Source organism: Peromyscus leucopus, chromosome 18, assembly GCF_004664715.2.
Source record: "Peromyscus leucopus breed LL Stock chromosome 18, UCI_PerLeu_2.1, whole genome shotgun sequence".
NCBI lineage: Eukaryota > Metazoa > Chordata > Mammalia > Rodentia > Cricetidae > Peromyscus > Peromyscus leucopus.
This window is the reverse complement of record NC_051078.1, coordinates 28,599,736-28,614,805: the sequence shown is the minus strand read 5'-3', so window position 1 is coordinate 28,614,805 and position 15,070 is coordinate 28,599,736.

Sequence of the window (15,070 nt, the reverse complement as noted above, 5' to 3'; positions counted from 1 at the left end):
GTAAGAGTTGTTTTCTGAAGAACAGGGAGAAAGCTCAGTCTGTCAAGCGCTTTCCCTGTAGATTTTAATTTTTAAAGAATAACAAACAAGCCATCAATTAAATGATTAGGCAATAGGATGGGTACTGGATCCCAGAACCTTCTGATTGTTCAGCCCGTACACCTTTTCACCCCAGCTGTTTTTTTTTCTCTTTAATCTGTGTTCTTTGAATGCACTTGTTTCTAATTATCTGGCCTGTAATATTCATATACTTTCTAGCATCCTAGTGGAATATGGAGGCATCTCTAACAACACTGGACTATTGTTAGGCAGCAGAGAATGTGTTCACTTCTCAAGGACCTAATGTAGACAAATTTAAAACATGCTTCACTTTTTTAAAATTAAATTTATTCATTTATTTTACATCTGGACCACAGTTTCTCACCTTTGCCCCAGTCATTTCCCCAACTTCCCTCTACCCCTCCACCCCTATGAACTCCTCCCCTGCCTCTGCTCAGAAAGGGGCAGCCCCCCTCATAGGTACCAACAAAGTAAGGCATAACAATTTGAGGTAGGACAAAGCCCCCCACCCCTCCACTCCTACTAAGGCTGAGCAAGGCAACCCAGCATGAGGAACAGGTCCCCCAAATCCAGCCAAAGTGTCAGAGATGGCTCTCTCCTCTTCCCACTGCCAGGAGTCCCACAAAAAAACCAAGCTATACAACTGTCACACATATGTAGATGGCCTAGGTTGATCCCATGCAGGCTCCCTGGCTGTCAGTCCACACAGTGAGCTCCTATGAGTCCAGGTTAGCTATCTCTCTGGGTTGCCTTGTGATGTCCTTGACCCCCGGGGCTGGTACAATCCCTTCTCCCTCCCTTCAGCAGGAGTTCCTCAGCTTGGCCCAATGCTTGGCTGTGGGTTTCTGCATCTGTTCCCATCAGCTACTCTGATGGCAATTGGGGTAGTCACCCATCTGGGAGTATATCAGAATATCATTAGGCATCAGTATGATGACAATTTATTTTTTTCCCCAATAGTGTTTGGTTCTATCCTAGGTTTCTGGACCATCCGGCCTCTGGGTGCTGGTATGCCAGGCTGTGCCAGGGGTGGGCTCACTCTCTTGGTATGAGTCTGAGGTTGGACCAGTCATTGGTTGGCCACCCCCACAATCTCTGCATCACCCCTAACCCCTGTACATCCCACAGGCAGGACAGACGGATGACCTAGGAATTTCCCTAGGTTCACACCCTAATCCATGCCATTGTGCTTTTCCTCGACTAATAACACCCCTCATCTCCATCGCTCTTCCTCCATTAGCCAACTCTTTTAATTTAACTCCTAATTCTTTCTTCCCCAGAAGTATAGGCTGCCCCTCTATTGACCCCCCTTCCCTGTAAGCACGTACATTCTCAGGATGTTCAGACACAAAACAGTAAGTACAGAGAGGCCAAACAAACTCATTTCCTGGAAAGCATTTCTGTCCTCTGGCGCTTGTTTCTGTATCTCACATTCAGATTAAATTAGCTTCTCTGCTTCATCACTAGGAAGTGTCATTTAAGCACATTTCTCATGCAGCTCGTTCCTTCCAAAGCCCTCAGACTGTTCTGTCTGGATTGTCTTATTAGAAAACCCACATTTTTTCCCTCCTATTTTCGGTTTGTCTTTAGTAAACAAACTATTCTCTGTAGTTTAGAGAGAAAAGGATCAGTTGAGGGTGGCCCTTGTCTGATGTAATGGAGTAATGCAAGGGCATGACTCAAGTGAGTCTGAAAAGAAAATGTCACTTGACACGTATCAAGTGCTCCTTAAACTTTCATATTAAATATTGTTTTTCCTTTTATTTTCATTCTGAAGGAACTATGTCTAACGGTTTAGCAAATGGCCATGTTGGATTTAATTGGGTTCATTTCAACCATATTTTTCTTTTGTTTGAAATTATTATATTTTATTTTGAAAATATTGTTTTTAAAAATAAAAAAAAACACCAGCCCAGCCAAATAGATGGGAGAATAAGATGTATGGACCAAATATTTCCAATATATTTGAACTGATTTTTGAATCTTAGTTGTGTAATATTGAAAATAAAAAAAAGGAAAAGTGTCTTGAGTAGAGCCTATACATAGGAACAATTCGAGCTATTTGATAACATTATTTTTCAAAAAATAAAATAAAATTCTCTTTCCACTGTTTTCTTATCCTGATTTCCTTATTAGAAGAAAGTCACATTTAAATTCTACCTTACATTTACACTTAGCAGCTATGATAAAGGCAACTTTCTTTTTCTCTCTATGCTTTCTTGCTTCAACTTTAAAGTGGACATTTAAAGTCAATTAAAATTAGTTAAGTTCCTCAATGGATTTACTTAGTTAATCCCTAAGAATTGTGAAAACATTCATATCAAAATAGAAAATCAGTAGCTTCACATTGGAAACGGGATGGCATTTGACACAATAAGATATTCCTTTTTAATTTTTTTTGTATTTTTACTTTATATATATAAAATTTTGCATACAGTCTTTTTTATCATGGCTCCCCATCCCCCAATTTTCCCATATTCTTCACACTTCCATACCCTTCCAACTTTATGTTCTTTCTCTTTCAAAAAACAGGAATGACATACAAAATCAAAACAAGCAATCAAAAGACCAATTGGACAGAAAATTCCAAATAAAAAAATCCACAAAAATATCAACAGCAAAAATCATGTAATTTCTTTTGTGTTGGCTAACTACTCCTGGACATGGAGCCTGCCTGAGTATTTGGCTGAAACACCCAGTGATAATAAGCTTTATTCTACTTTATGTGTGTGATCCTTTTGCATATATATATATATATATATATATATATATATATATTATATATATATATATATATATATCATGTGTGAGTCTGGTGTCAGGGGAGGTCAGAAGGTGTTGAATCCCCTGGAGTTCATATGGTTGTGAGACACCAGATGGGTGCTGATAACTGAACTTCAGACCTCTGCAAAAGCAACAAGTGCCCGTGACTGCTGAGCCAACACCCCAGCCACCATAAATTCTTTATTTTTAATTGGCTTGCTTAGACTATTTACAGATAAACAAGTACATAAACATACTCCTTACATCCTATGGAACAATAATACCAACACCAATAGCAAAGATGAAATATACTGTTCTTGAAGGTTTTTTCTAATAGTGGATAAAAATACCTTTCACAACATTGTAAATTTTTGGTTAATTTCCCATCTATACTTTTTTTTTTACAAAGTAATATTTAAATACCTTTGTTTGCAGTGCAGTGGTGGTGCACACCTTTAATACCAGCACTTGGGAGGCAGAGGCAGGCAGATCGCTGTGAGTTCGAGGCCAGCCTGGGCTACAGAGAGAGTTGCAGGACAGGCACCAAAACTACACAGAGAAACCCTGTCTCAAAAAATAAATAAGTAAATGCCTTTGTTATAAAATTTTATTTCATTTAATTAACATTTGTTTCATTTATTTTACATAATGACCAGTTTCCCCTCCCTCCTCTCCTCCTGTTCCTTCCTCCAGTCATGTCTATCCCCCTCCCCATCCACTCCTCCTGTCTCCATTCAGAAAGGGGCAGGCCTCCCAAGGGCTTGAACAAAGCAGGGCAGGGTGCAGCAAGTGGCATAAGACTTAGCTCCTCCCCTTGCATCAAGGTAATCTAGCATGGGGAACAGGTTTCCAAAAGGCAGCTAAGCACCAGGGACAGGTCCTGATTTTACTGTTAGGAGCCTTACAAACAGGCCAAGCTACACAGCTGTCCCATACATGCAAAGGACCTAGTTGATTCCCATGTAGGCTCCTTAACTGTTGGTCCAGAGTCCATTGGCTCCCAAGAGCTCAGGTCAACTGTTTCTGTGGGATGCTCCATTATGACCTGACCCCGTGGCTGGTACAATCCTTCCTTCCTTTTTTCAGGAGAATTCCTGAGTCTCTGCCTAGTGCTTGGCTGTGTATCTTTGCATCTGCTTCCATTAGTTACTGAATGAAGGCTCTCTGATGTCAGTTAGGGTAGTCACCAATCTGATTACAGTAGATGGCATTCAGGCATCCTCTCCACTATTGCTAGGAGTATTAGCTGGGGTCATCTTTGTGGATTTCTGAAAGCTTCCCTGTCACCAGGTTTCTCTCTAACCCTGAAATGTGCCCCCTGACTCAAGAAGTTTCTTTCCTTACTCTCCCACTTCATCATGCCCCCAACCTGCCTCCAGCATGCAGTCTGCCAAAACTGGATTAAAACCAGATTTTCTAAACTGGAGGTAGAGAGGACATGCCTGTATTTTTGATTTTTGCTTGTAAATAATGCTGAAGAAGTTAAAACTTTTGTTCATAAGGTGTCATGGATACATTATGAAACAGAAAGGAAAAACATTTTTGAAAGAAATTATTCTGAAAACATCGCTGTCATCCTGTAGAATATTCCTTTACATCGTATTAATATATGTCACTATGTTTGATTTAACAAATGAGCTGACTGGCCAATAGCTGAACAGGATAAAGTTAAGCAGGAATGCCAAACTGAGAATAATGGAATGAAGGATGAAGTCACCAGCCAGACAGAGAATGAGTTCAATACACAAAATGGGATAGAATTAAAAGCCATGAGCTTTGGGACAGCACACCGATTAGTAGAAATGGGTTAAATTATAAGTTAGTAGTAACAAGCCTGAGCTATCAGTTGAGCATTTGTAGTTTATATTAAGTCTCTGAGTCAGTTATTTGGGAAGTGGCTGCAGGTTATTTGGGGGCAGGCAGTCGGGACAGAGAAAGCTCTGCCTTTTATATTGCAACAGTGTACTGTTGCAATATAAAAATAATAGACAGGTAATTCTTTCAACAGACCATTAAGAGGGAATGGAAAATGCCCATTTCACTCAGGTAGAGCCGTTTTTTGCCAGAGCAGGTATTGCCTCCTCCTGTAATCAATGAAGATGTTCCTAAACTCTAAACGAACATCTAGAAATAAAGATACTCAAACCAAGGAGGGTGTGAAAAGACTAACAGTTTACACAAAATTTTAAGAAGCAGGAAGAAAATTTTCATTCTCCTCAATTCACTTTCCAACACAGTCTTGGAAACTGCATAAGGTCAGAGATTCTCTCCTTTTACATATGGTTTCAGTGCATACTAAGATTAAATTGTAAAATGGACAAGTAATACATGCCATTTGAGACGCAATGGCATTTTAAGGGGCAAATCATTCGTTAAAGCCTAAATTGTTGTGTACATATTTGTATTTTCAACCAATATTTGGTGAATACATGAATGATAAGACTATCTTGGTTATAAGGAACCGGCTATGCAAAATATAATCTACTCTAATAATTGTGAATATTTTTCTAAAAATTAAATTCCTAATAATAATGTTAAGATATATTGTGGTTTAAGTAAGTATTTACTTAGATTTTTTTTATTGTGGATTGATTCATATTTCCTTTTCAGCTTGTAGAGATGCCAAACAGGGAGACACAATGAAATAAAGAATGTGTGTTTGGTTGGAGATTGGGAGATGACGCTGTAAAATGCTTGTTGCCCAAAACATGGTATCCTGTGAAATTGATTTATAGAGCCCACATGAGAAATTGAGATATGGCAGCAAGAACCTGTACTCATAGTGCATTAGAAACAGAACCTTGACCCACCAGCCAGCCTGTTGAACAATGAGAAACCTTGTTTCAAAATAATCAAGGTGAATGGGATGAGAAAACAACACTTAAAGTTGATCTTTGGTTGCACCTGTATGTACATCCATAGGTATAAGCATTGGTGCCTGCACCCGCCAAAAGCACATGAAGAATTAAATAAATATTTTCTTACTAATTCAAACATAAAATATTTATTATCAAAATATAAGTATAGTTATTGTGAATCAAAATAAAAATATGTAAATAACTGGGAACTAGTGGTAAAAATAATTTTTAAAACATTGGCTTGTTTAAATTCTTCTCTGACAGCAAGAATTTTTGATTAATCATTTAGCCCTTTTTATTACTTCAAATTGTTTCTTTTCTAAGACATGTCAAGCATTATACAATGACACACAACTAAATCATTGCTAATATGATTGAATTCTTCATATTATATTCATACTCCTGAGAAACCTAATCAGGGTTTGGAGGATTCTAAATACTTACTTTAAAAGAGCTGCCCATTCCTAAAATTACACTGTAATTTTGTGCAGAGAGAGTTTCAATAAAAACAGATCATAAACTGTACTACCAAATTAGATTTCATTCCTTCAGATTTATTCCTGACTCAGAGGGTGACATTCATCCCAATCATCAAATTTATTCTGACTGCCTACAGATGATCCTGAGATATTTTAAAATTAAATCTGTTCTCAAGTGAAAGATATTTTTCAGCATTATGGATATTTTAATACATTTTTTGGAAGAAATAACAATCCCCAAGAAAAAAGTTATCCAAATATTTTGAATAACAAAATCTATGACAGGATATATAAGTACCCTTAACTGAAGAGTTACAAAGACAAACAATTATATAATTTGAAAAGTATTGGTCTACTTATTAAAATTAGAGTACATTGTGCTGAGTCATAAATTCCTATGTAAACAAGACTAATTTCAATTATGTAATAGTTAAAGCAGATAATTTACCTGAACTTGAAGTTAATCTATTGTGAAATTTTGTACTATAAAAATTATGTCCTGGTATATGGTAAAAATAAAAGATAGCATTATTCATTATCACATTATATCTAACCAATCAGGTATAGTCAGTGTAGGAATCAGAGTTCCAACTTCCAGTCAGCATATAGTAAAATCAGTCGCTCCCTTATATTGGTGAAATTGTTTCTGTTCATTAAGTTGTCCTTGGTAATCCAACTGATATTATGTCAATTCCTTCACATTTGTACAATGACAGAAATAGGTTTCTTAGGTAATTTGTAAAATCATACAGCTCTTACAATTCTATCACAAGGTTAATTTGATTTTACAGTGAAGATAATTTCTACTGATAAAAGCCAAGAGCTTCCATCTCCCTAAGACAGGTTGACTAACAATAATCACAGTTACATTCTTGTTAAATGAATATTAAATTCCAGACTTCATTCTTTTCTGTTTTTACTCAAAAGGATATATATCTTTGAAATTCTTTCAAAAAGTCCCAGACCTCTCTGTACTTAAAAAACAACCATATCTAATCATATAGAGAGTATGATAGGACACAAATATATCTAATCCAATATAGAATAGACAAGAAAGTCAATAAGAAAATTTATCACAATAATGTAAAGAAATGTCTTACATATCACTGGTATTTCCTGAAATGTGACATTTAATTAGAATGTACATCAAAAAAACCTCCTTTAGTTTAAAAATATATTAAAGCAGCATAATGTAATGACGTATTATATATATATACTATATGTATTATATATATTATATATATGTGTGTGTGTATAAATGTATGACAGTAGAGTATATCATTGTGTAGAAGAACATATTTAAAAGTAATAGTTTGGCTACTGCTAAGCAATATATATACATACATATATATATGTATATATATATATATATATATGTACACAAAAGGAGAACCACAAAACTAAAATCCTGAATTATTATTATAGTGAACTTTCAAATATACAGAAAAATGAGAAACCCATTTTGTTTAAAACAGTTTTATGATTTTCCTTTTTACCTTGCTAAAATCTGTAGTTGTGACAAATTAGAGAGAGTGCCGTGGGTTCAGCTCTACTGAACACTGTCCTTATTGTAAAAAAAAAAAAAAAAAAAAAACTGTTTTGTGACAGATGGAGTTCACACAGGAAGTGAGACTGTGATCCAGAGTCCATGGTAAAAGAGGGAGAACATGCTGGATTTATCTGTTGTAAGCCTTAAGTCTGAGACTCCTATGTGATGCTGTTCCTTTCATCATTTGCAAAGTATTTTGAAATAGGGTTCTTCAGACATCTCTTCAAAGAGACTGAAATTCAGAATCTCTTCAAATGGAGAAAGGAGGGAGTCTGTATGCCCAGGATTCCCACAGGTAACCCTGCTGAGGAATCAAATTTCCTAGATAATTTTGCCAGGAGCTGGCAGGGGTTTGTTTCAAGGAGAAAATATTTTACCTTCAATCACACAAGCTTCAACTCAGCTGAGGTGTCTAAGAATCACCCAGTTTCTTTGCCTGAAGAAAGGGCTACTTTGAAAGAGAAACTGGTTTTCTAAAATTAGCACTTATGTCCAAAATGTTATCACTTCCCAGAATTCCACACACCTTGGTGTTTAGTATATTTGCTTTGTTGGTGTTTAATGAGGGTGACAGGCAGTGGAATAGATCGTACTTACCAACTTTCAGGGAATCAGGCAAGTGTGGCCTAGCACAGTAGGCCAGCCGCTATTTTTCAATCCAGTTGTCTCTGGCTTTTAAAGCAGAGGGAAATTTTCCACATGCTGGCAGTTGGCTGACTGTCAGTCAGAGTTTTCTGCATTGGAAAATTTAAATTTAAATTCTGCTTTCCGTGTATATATTAGTAAAAATTCCTAATCGGTTACCTCTAACATCTGTCTCATTGATTTTTATTTTATGTTTTTTCTTTTGGAGAAGAAAGAGTCTATTTCAGATTATAGTTCCACATCTCAGTCAGTCACCACAGGAAGTCAGGGCAAGAACTCAAGGCAGGAACTGATGCAGAGGCCATGTTTATTGGCTTGCTCATCCTGGCTTGCTTTCAGCCTGCATTCTTCTAGAACCCCAGACCACCAGCCCAAGGATGGGACCACCCACAATGGGCTGGGCCCTCCCCTACCAATCACTAATGAAGAAAATGCACAACAGACCTGCCTACCGACCAGTCTTATGGAGGTGTTTTCTCAGTAGAAAGTCCAACTTCCCAAAGACTCTAGCTTGCATCACGTCAACATAAAACTAACCAGTACAACCACCAACTGGGAATTAAGTATTAAAATACCTGAACCTATGGGTCATATTTCTTATTCAAATCACAACAGCATCTGACCTCCTAAGTTAGGAGATGGTGTATCTGTGTTGTTTTGCCAGCCGAATCTGTGACATTCTGTTGACACAGCAGTGGGAAACAAAATCAAATGGTCTCTTTTGCTTCTTATTAAGAGTGGCCCTGTGAGGCTGGGACCTATGACTTAGAAGATTCCTTCACACACTACCTCACCTGTGCAACTACATAAACCAGTCCTGTGCAGAATATATGTCTTTGCCTCTGGTGCCATCATTTACTGGATTTTCCTGGCCAGAAAATCAACACCATCACCTTGTGTTACCAACGGGAGATACTAGAATGGAAAACTCATTGAACAGGAAGGAGACAGGCCTGTGGCACCTGGATTTTCATTGGCCTGGCTGAACTATAGAGAATCACCATGGGCACTGCTGTTGGTAGTAATGGCAACAATACCTGTACTAATTAAAGGAAAATATCAGATAATACCTGTTGTGTTGACAATATGCCACCCATGCTACCATTATTCAGATTGTCTTAAATCTTTATAAAAGCCTCTAAGGTGTCTGCTATGTTCATCTCTGTTCTGGAGCACAGGGAGCTAAAATAATTGTTTGAAACATGGCCTTAGAACCCTCAATCAGACAAGGAGACATGAGATTATGCTCTTGAATCTACAGTAAGCATTTTGATTTGTGTTATTATAGATCACAGCATGGATAATCCTCACTTCCACTGCTCAGGTGAAGATGAAGTCAACAGATACAAGAAAAAGCCAGTCATCATTATTAAATGCCCATGCATGATCTAACGACAGGTATGGTCAAAGCCCAGCATTATGGGTGAGAAAACATTGTAATAGAGAGGAACAGCATGTACACAACAGTGACTGTGTGTCCTCCAGGGAAAGTGCTAATGCATGATCATTTTCATGCTTAATCCTCATAGCAATGACATGAGGTGACATCGGAGAAGCTAAGGGACTTGTTTCATGTCCCACAGCTTATAAGGGTGTTCAGTGATGCCAAGGCAAGACTGGTTCCTACTCTAGGCCTGAGAGGATCTCAGAATTTAGTAAAAGTAGCTTCATTGCCCCTCCCTGTATACGTTCATGGGGTGGAGCCTATGGCTTGGAAGGACCCTCTACTTAGTGTCCCAGTGTCTGCAGGACACTTGCTCTGCATCATCTGCTGAAATTTCCTGCAAGAACCTTCCTAGGTATTGGAAGTTTTAATTTTCTAGAATAAATAAACTAAATTCACAAAGACCTGTTGTTATTTTTTTTTTTTAAAGAGGATGCTGAAGGGTCTTTTGCAGTCAGAAGATAGCTTTTGAGGGAATGTGCTTCCATGCTGTGTCTGTGGAGGGCCTGGAACATCTTCTGTTGTTACTAGGATGGCTCTTTGTTATTCTTCTTTTTCTTCATTTTGTTATTCTTCTTGTTCTTCTTTTGTTCTTTGTCCATGGTCTTCCTCCTCCTTCTCTTCCTCTTTTCTTCTTCCTGCTCCTCCTCTTCTTCTTTCCTTCTCCTTCTCCATCTCCTTCTCCTTCCTCCTTCTTCATCTTCTGCCTAGAAATATCCACCTGACCAAAGAACAAAAGATAGAGAATCAAAACTGTGAATGCTTTATTTATTTATGTAAACATTTGTTCCTATGACAAGTGAAAATTCAGGTCACACTTATTGCTTTTCAGGGCACTTAACTAAGTGAAGTCAACAAAGAAAATAGTTCTTCATGGTTACTTCCTTACATTCTGTCCTGAAAAATTCACAGAACTTCTCTTCTCACATTGATTACTTTGAAACTATTCATCATTCCAATTTTTCCTTCACTAGAAGATATAATGATATATTTGACCAGAGACATTAAATAACTCTCCTATGTACGTAGAGTCAAGAACACAGTGGATCCCCTGACCCCTTTTTCCAGAGCAGAATCTTCCACAATATTTTATACTGATTGAACCAGTATATATTATGTGGTAAGATACTTTCTTAGTTTGTTTCCTTTTGCTAATAGCCTGATACTACCTACTACATTGTTTATGCCGAAGAGATGTTCACATTCAATTCCACTCATAATTTTGGTCAAAGGTCACGGGGACTGCATCCAGAGAAGTCTTAGTCCTACATAGAATGGTAATTCTCTGTCCAGCACAGCACAGAGAATTACTGGGAGAGCCAGGGAGAGCCTGGACATGTGTGTTCTCATCCATCTTGCTCTTCTTAGAATGTCAATCCTGTATTTATTCATGGGCCTGAACTCTGATGACAGAATCTAATCCTAATCAAGTCGCAAAAGCTATACCTAAGCATAACATAGATCAAGTTTTCACTTCCATAATTAAAATGAAGGCTAAAGTTTAGCTGTGTTTTCATCTGTTCACAACACAGTAGATACATTTTTATATGAATATTGATATTTCTTTTTTTTTTTTTTTTGTTTTGTTTTTTTTTGTTTTTTTCGAGACAGGGTTTCTCTGTGTAGCTTTGCGCCTTTCCTGGAGCTCACTTGGTAGCCCAGGCTGGCCTCGAACTCACAGAGATCCGCCTGCCTCTGCCTCCCGAGTGCTGGGATTAAAGGCGTGCGCCACCACGCCCGGCTTGAATATTGATATTTCTATTAAATGACTTAAATGTAGTCAATTTCCAGCCGACAGATGGACAAGAAGTCTTTACCATCTGTACATCTGACAGAGGATTGGTGCCTAGAATAGCCAAAGGCCTCAAAAGACTAAACACAAATCAAATGAACAACTGACTTAAAAATTCCGTCATGGAACTTAACAGAGTTCTGTAACATTTTCTACCTGCTCTCACCACAGTGTATTGAATCATTTCACCATACTGTCCCTGCCATGAGTTACTGAAAACAGGACCATTCTGTTAACAATTAAAGAATCAAGGATGACAACACAAATTGACTTCCTCTGTTAAATTTTGAAAAAAATCCAGTGTTCTTTTAGACAATCCTAAAATATCTCCACTTTAAGATTAGAGTATATTATAAACAGCATAGTGTAGCTAGAGTTTTCCTGCCTTGCCCACAGTCAGGACAAATCTTTGTCACCCGCCAGTCCCACAGCCTCTCAGACCCAACAAAGTAAACACAGAGACTTATATTGCATACAAACTGTATGGCTGTGGCAGGCTTCTTGCTAACTGTTCTTTTATCTTAAATTAACCCATTTTTTATAAATCTATACCTTGCTACGTGGCTGGTGGCTTACCAGCGTCTTTACATGCTGCTTCTCCTGGCGGTGGCTGCAGTGTCTCTCCTCCTTCTTCCTGTTTCCCCAATTCTCCTCTCTCTTTGTCCCGCCTATACTTCCTGCCTGGTCACTGGCCATCAGTGTTTTATTTATATAGAGTGATATCCACAACAGCATAGGATATTAATACTTAATATGTTAATCAAGAAGTACATATATTATTTTACTGAATTGCAATGGAAGTATTTCAAGTATTTCAAGATAATTACTTTTCATCATCTTATATATTTTATTCAGTGAACTTAGATGATCATTCTGAGGAGAACTAAGTCTAAAGGCATTATCAAACTGTCAAAGGGGTCCATGATAAAGAGAATTATTAAGGACTCCTGTTTAATTAATCAGATTCAGGGTGTGAATTTGCTTAAGACAAAAATATTGCTCCCTTTAGGCAGAGTTATTCTTCCTGGATGATTTCTCCTATTTTGAGGAGACAGAAAAGAGAGCTAACTTCCAAGGTAATTGTTTAGATGTGAAGTTCCCAGTAAGGATTTCATATATGTAAGGAACATTTCATTAACACAATTTACAACTACAAGAATTCTGTCTATCTGTATTAGACAGAACATCCCAGGAGAGCCTTTATTCTGTGAGGCTTAATAAAATAAAACCACAAAAAATAAAGTTATGATTGTATGTTGGCTATATTCTCAGATTGATTAATATCATGATTCTAAGTCACTGTTCTAGGGAATATTAAATACTGCATATTCTTCCCTTAGTTTCATTATCCTGAGTTTTATATTTACTTTCAGCGTTTATTCTTCTAGCCAGGTATCCATCTAGGCATACAGCCATATGTTTACTTATTCAACATTTGTTTAGCATCTGTTTTGTGCCAGGTGTTATGGTACATATTGACTTCTATAACAAAACAAAAATCGCACATTACTCATGAGCTCAGAATGAAGGCATGGCTAGCTGTTCAACATCTCTCTATTGCTGCTGTAGTTTTTCCCATTTGGCATCTTTGTACACAGCTGCCTGCTGAATAGACTGTCCTTTGATATCCTGTTTATTAGGTTTACAGAATGTTATGTTCACATTTATTTAATAATGTTTGCAAAACTACAGTTCCACTGACAGAATGGACCTCAACAATAATCTTTAGTATTGTAACACTGGGAATAAATCATTTGTCTGCTGAGAAGATTAAAAAAAAAATCAGGTGGATGTTCAAGGATTCTAAAAAAAGCTTAGATAACAGAACAGCTTTCATAATTTTTGTATTTCTTTATTAATTCCAACTCAGTAACTAAGAATTTACTGATGAATGCTTACACTAAAACTTGGCTTCTGATTGTTTTTAAATTATTGCTCATTTTGTTTTTGTTTTCTATCTGTATTTAGGTTTTGAATCAATATGTGAGATGAACCCAAACAAAATTTTAGTGATAATCAACTCAAATATTAACTTTTGACAGAATTTATTTTTGACAATTTTGTAATTCATCTATGACAATTTTTTCACACGCCACCCTCTTTAACTCTCCTTTTATCCACACTTTAAGCTTCTACTATTAATAAGTTCCTCTCCCACTTTCATGACTCTTGTTTTATTTCTTGTTTTGTTTTGGGAACCATTGTGTTTAATCAGACCTTTCACAATGTGGGCATAGGTAGAGCTCTGGACTGGAGTTCTGGCAATTCACCAATGGCATCACCACTGAAAACCTTGACCTTCCTCATTCTTAGGAGCCCTCAGCAGCCAACAGATGCTAGGAAACAGCTTAGACAGGTCCCATGACCCCACATCCCCATCTTTGACTGGATGTTGAGAGACTCAGTCTTGTTCAAGCATTATACTGGCAGCTCCAGTCACTGTGAGTCCATGAGGGCAACAGACATGATATTTCCAGAAGTCAGCCCTTCACTGCACTCCTCCCCATCATCTTACTTTCCTATCTCCTCTTCTGAGATGTTCCCTGAGCCTTAGCAATCATAGTATGGCTATCCCACTGAAGACTGAACACTTATTTGCAGTATCTGAGCTGGCCATTATGTATTCTTATATTATATTATATTATATTATATTATATTATATTATATTATATTATATTATATTATACTCATCCATTACATTTATTTTCTCCAATTCTGTGAGTGAGTTGTTCTCTTCTGCTAGACTGAATCCTTTAATAAACACAGTATCTTGATTTTTAAGAAAACAAAACAAGACAAAAAAAAAAGAAGGAAGGGCATATCCATTAGTGTAAAACTTCATGGATAAACTTCATAATTCACTCACTATTGTGGCTAACATAAAAGCCTGACTCTGTACTCACTGGATGACATTTAGAAAAATACACAATTTGGTTGATAGCATTTGAGTTCACTCTGTTATATGAGGATATGTGAGAGTTCTTTTGCTCTTTTATAAAGTATATTTTTAAATGAAATAGAATTACAGCGTTTCTTCTTTCCCTTTCTTTTTCTCTTCAACTCCCTGCTGCTACCCTCCCATGCTTCCTCACTCTTACCTTGATAGCTTCTTTTTTATCTCTATTGTTACATCTACATATGTATATGTATGGTATATATGTGTACATATATATATGTCATACATATACACACATACTCATACTCACAGGCACATATACACAACCTTTGCAGTCCTGTTTTGGTGGTGATGTGGATATGGTTTCAGGGCTAATCAGTTTGCACTGGACAGCCAATAAGGAAACTCATGCTTGGGAGGGGCTAAGCCTCCTTCTCTCAGTGGTCATCAGTTGCCTAACTTTCTTTTGCCTCTGGTGGGACTTCATGAAATTATCCTCCTTCTGTGCTCACATTGATATTGTGATATTTTCATCTTGTTAAGGCAGCTATTTCTAGGAGAGACTGTTTCACAGCAGACTTCCT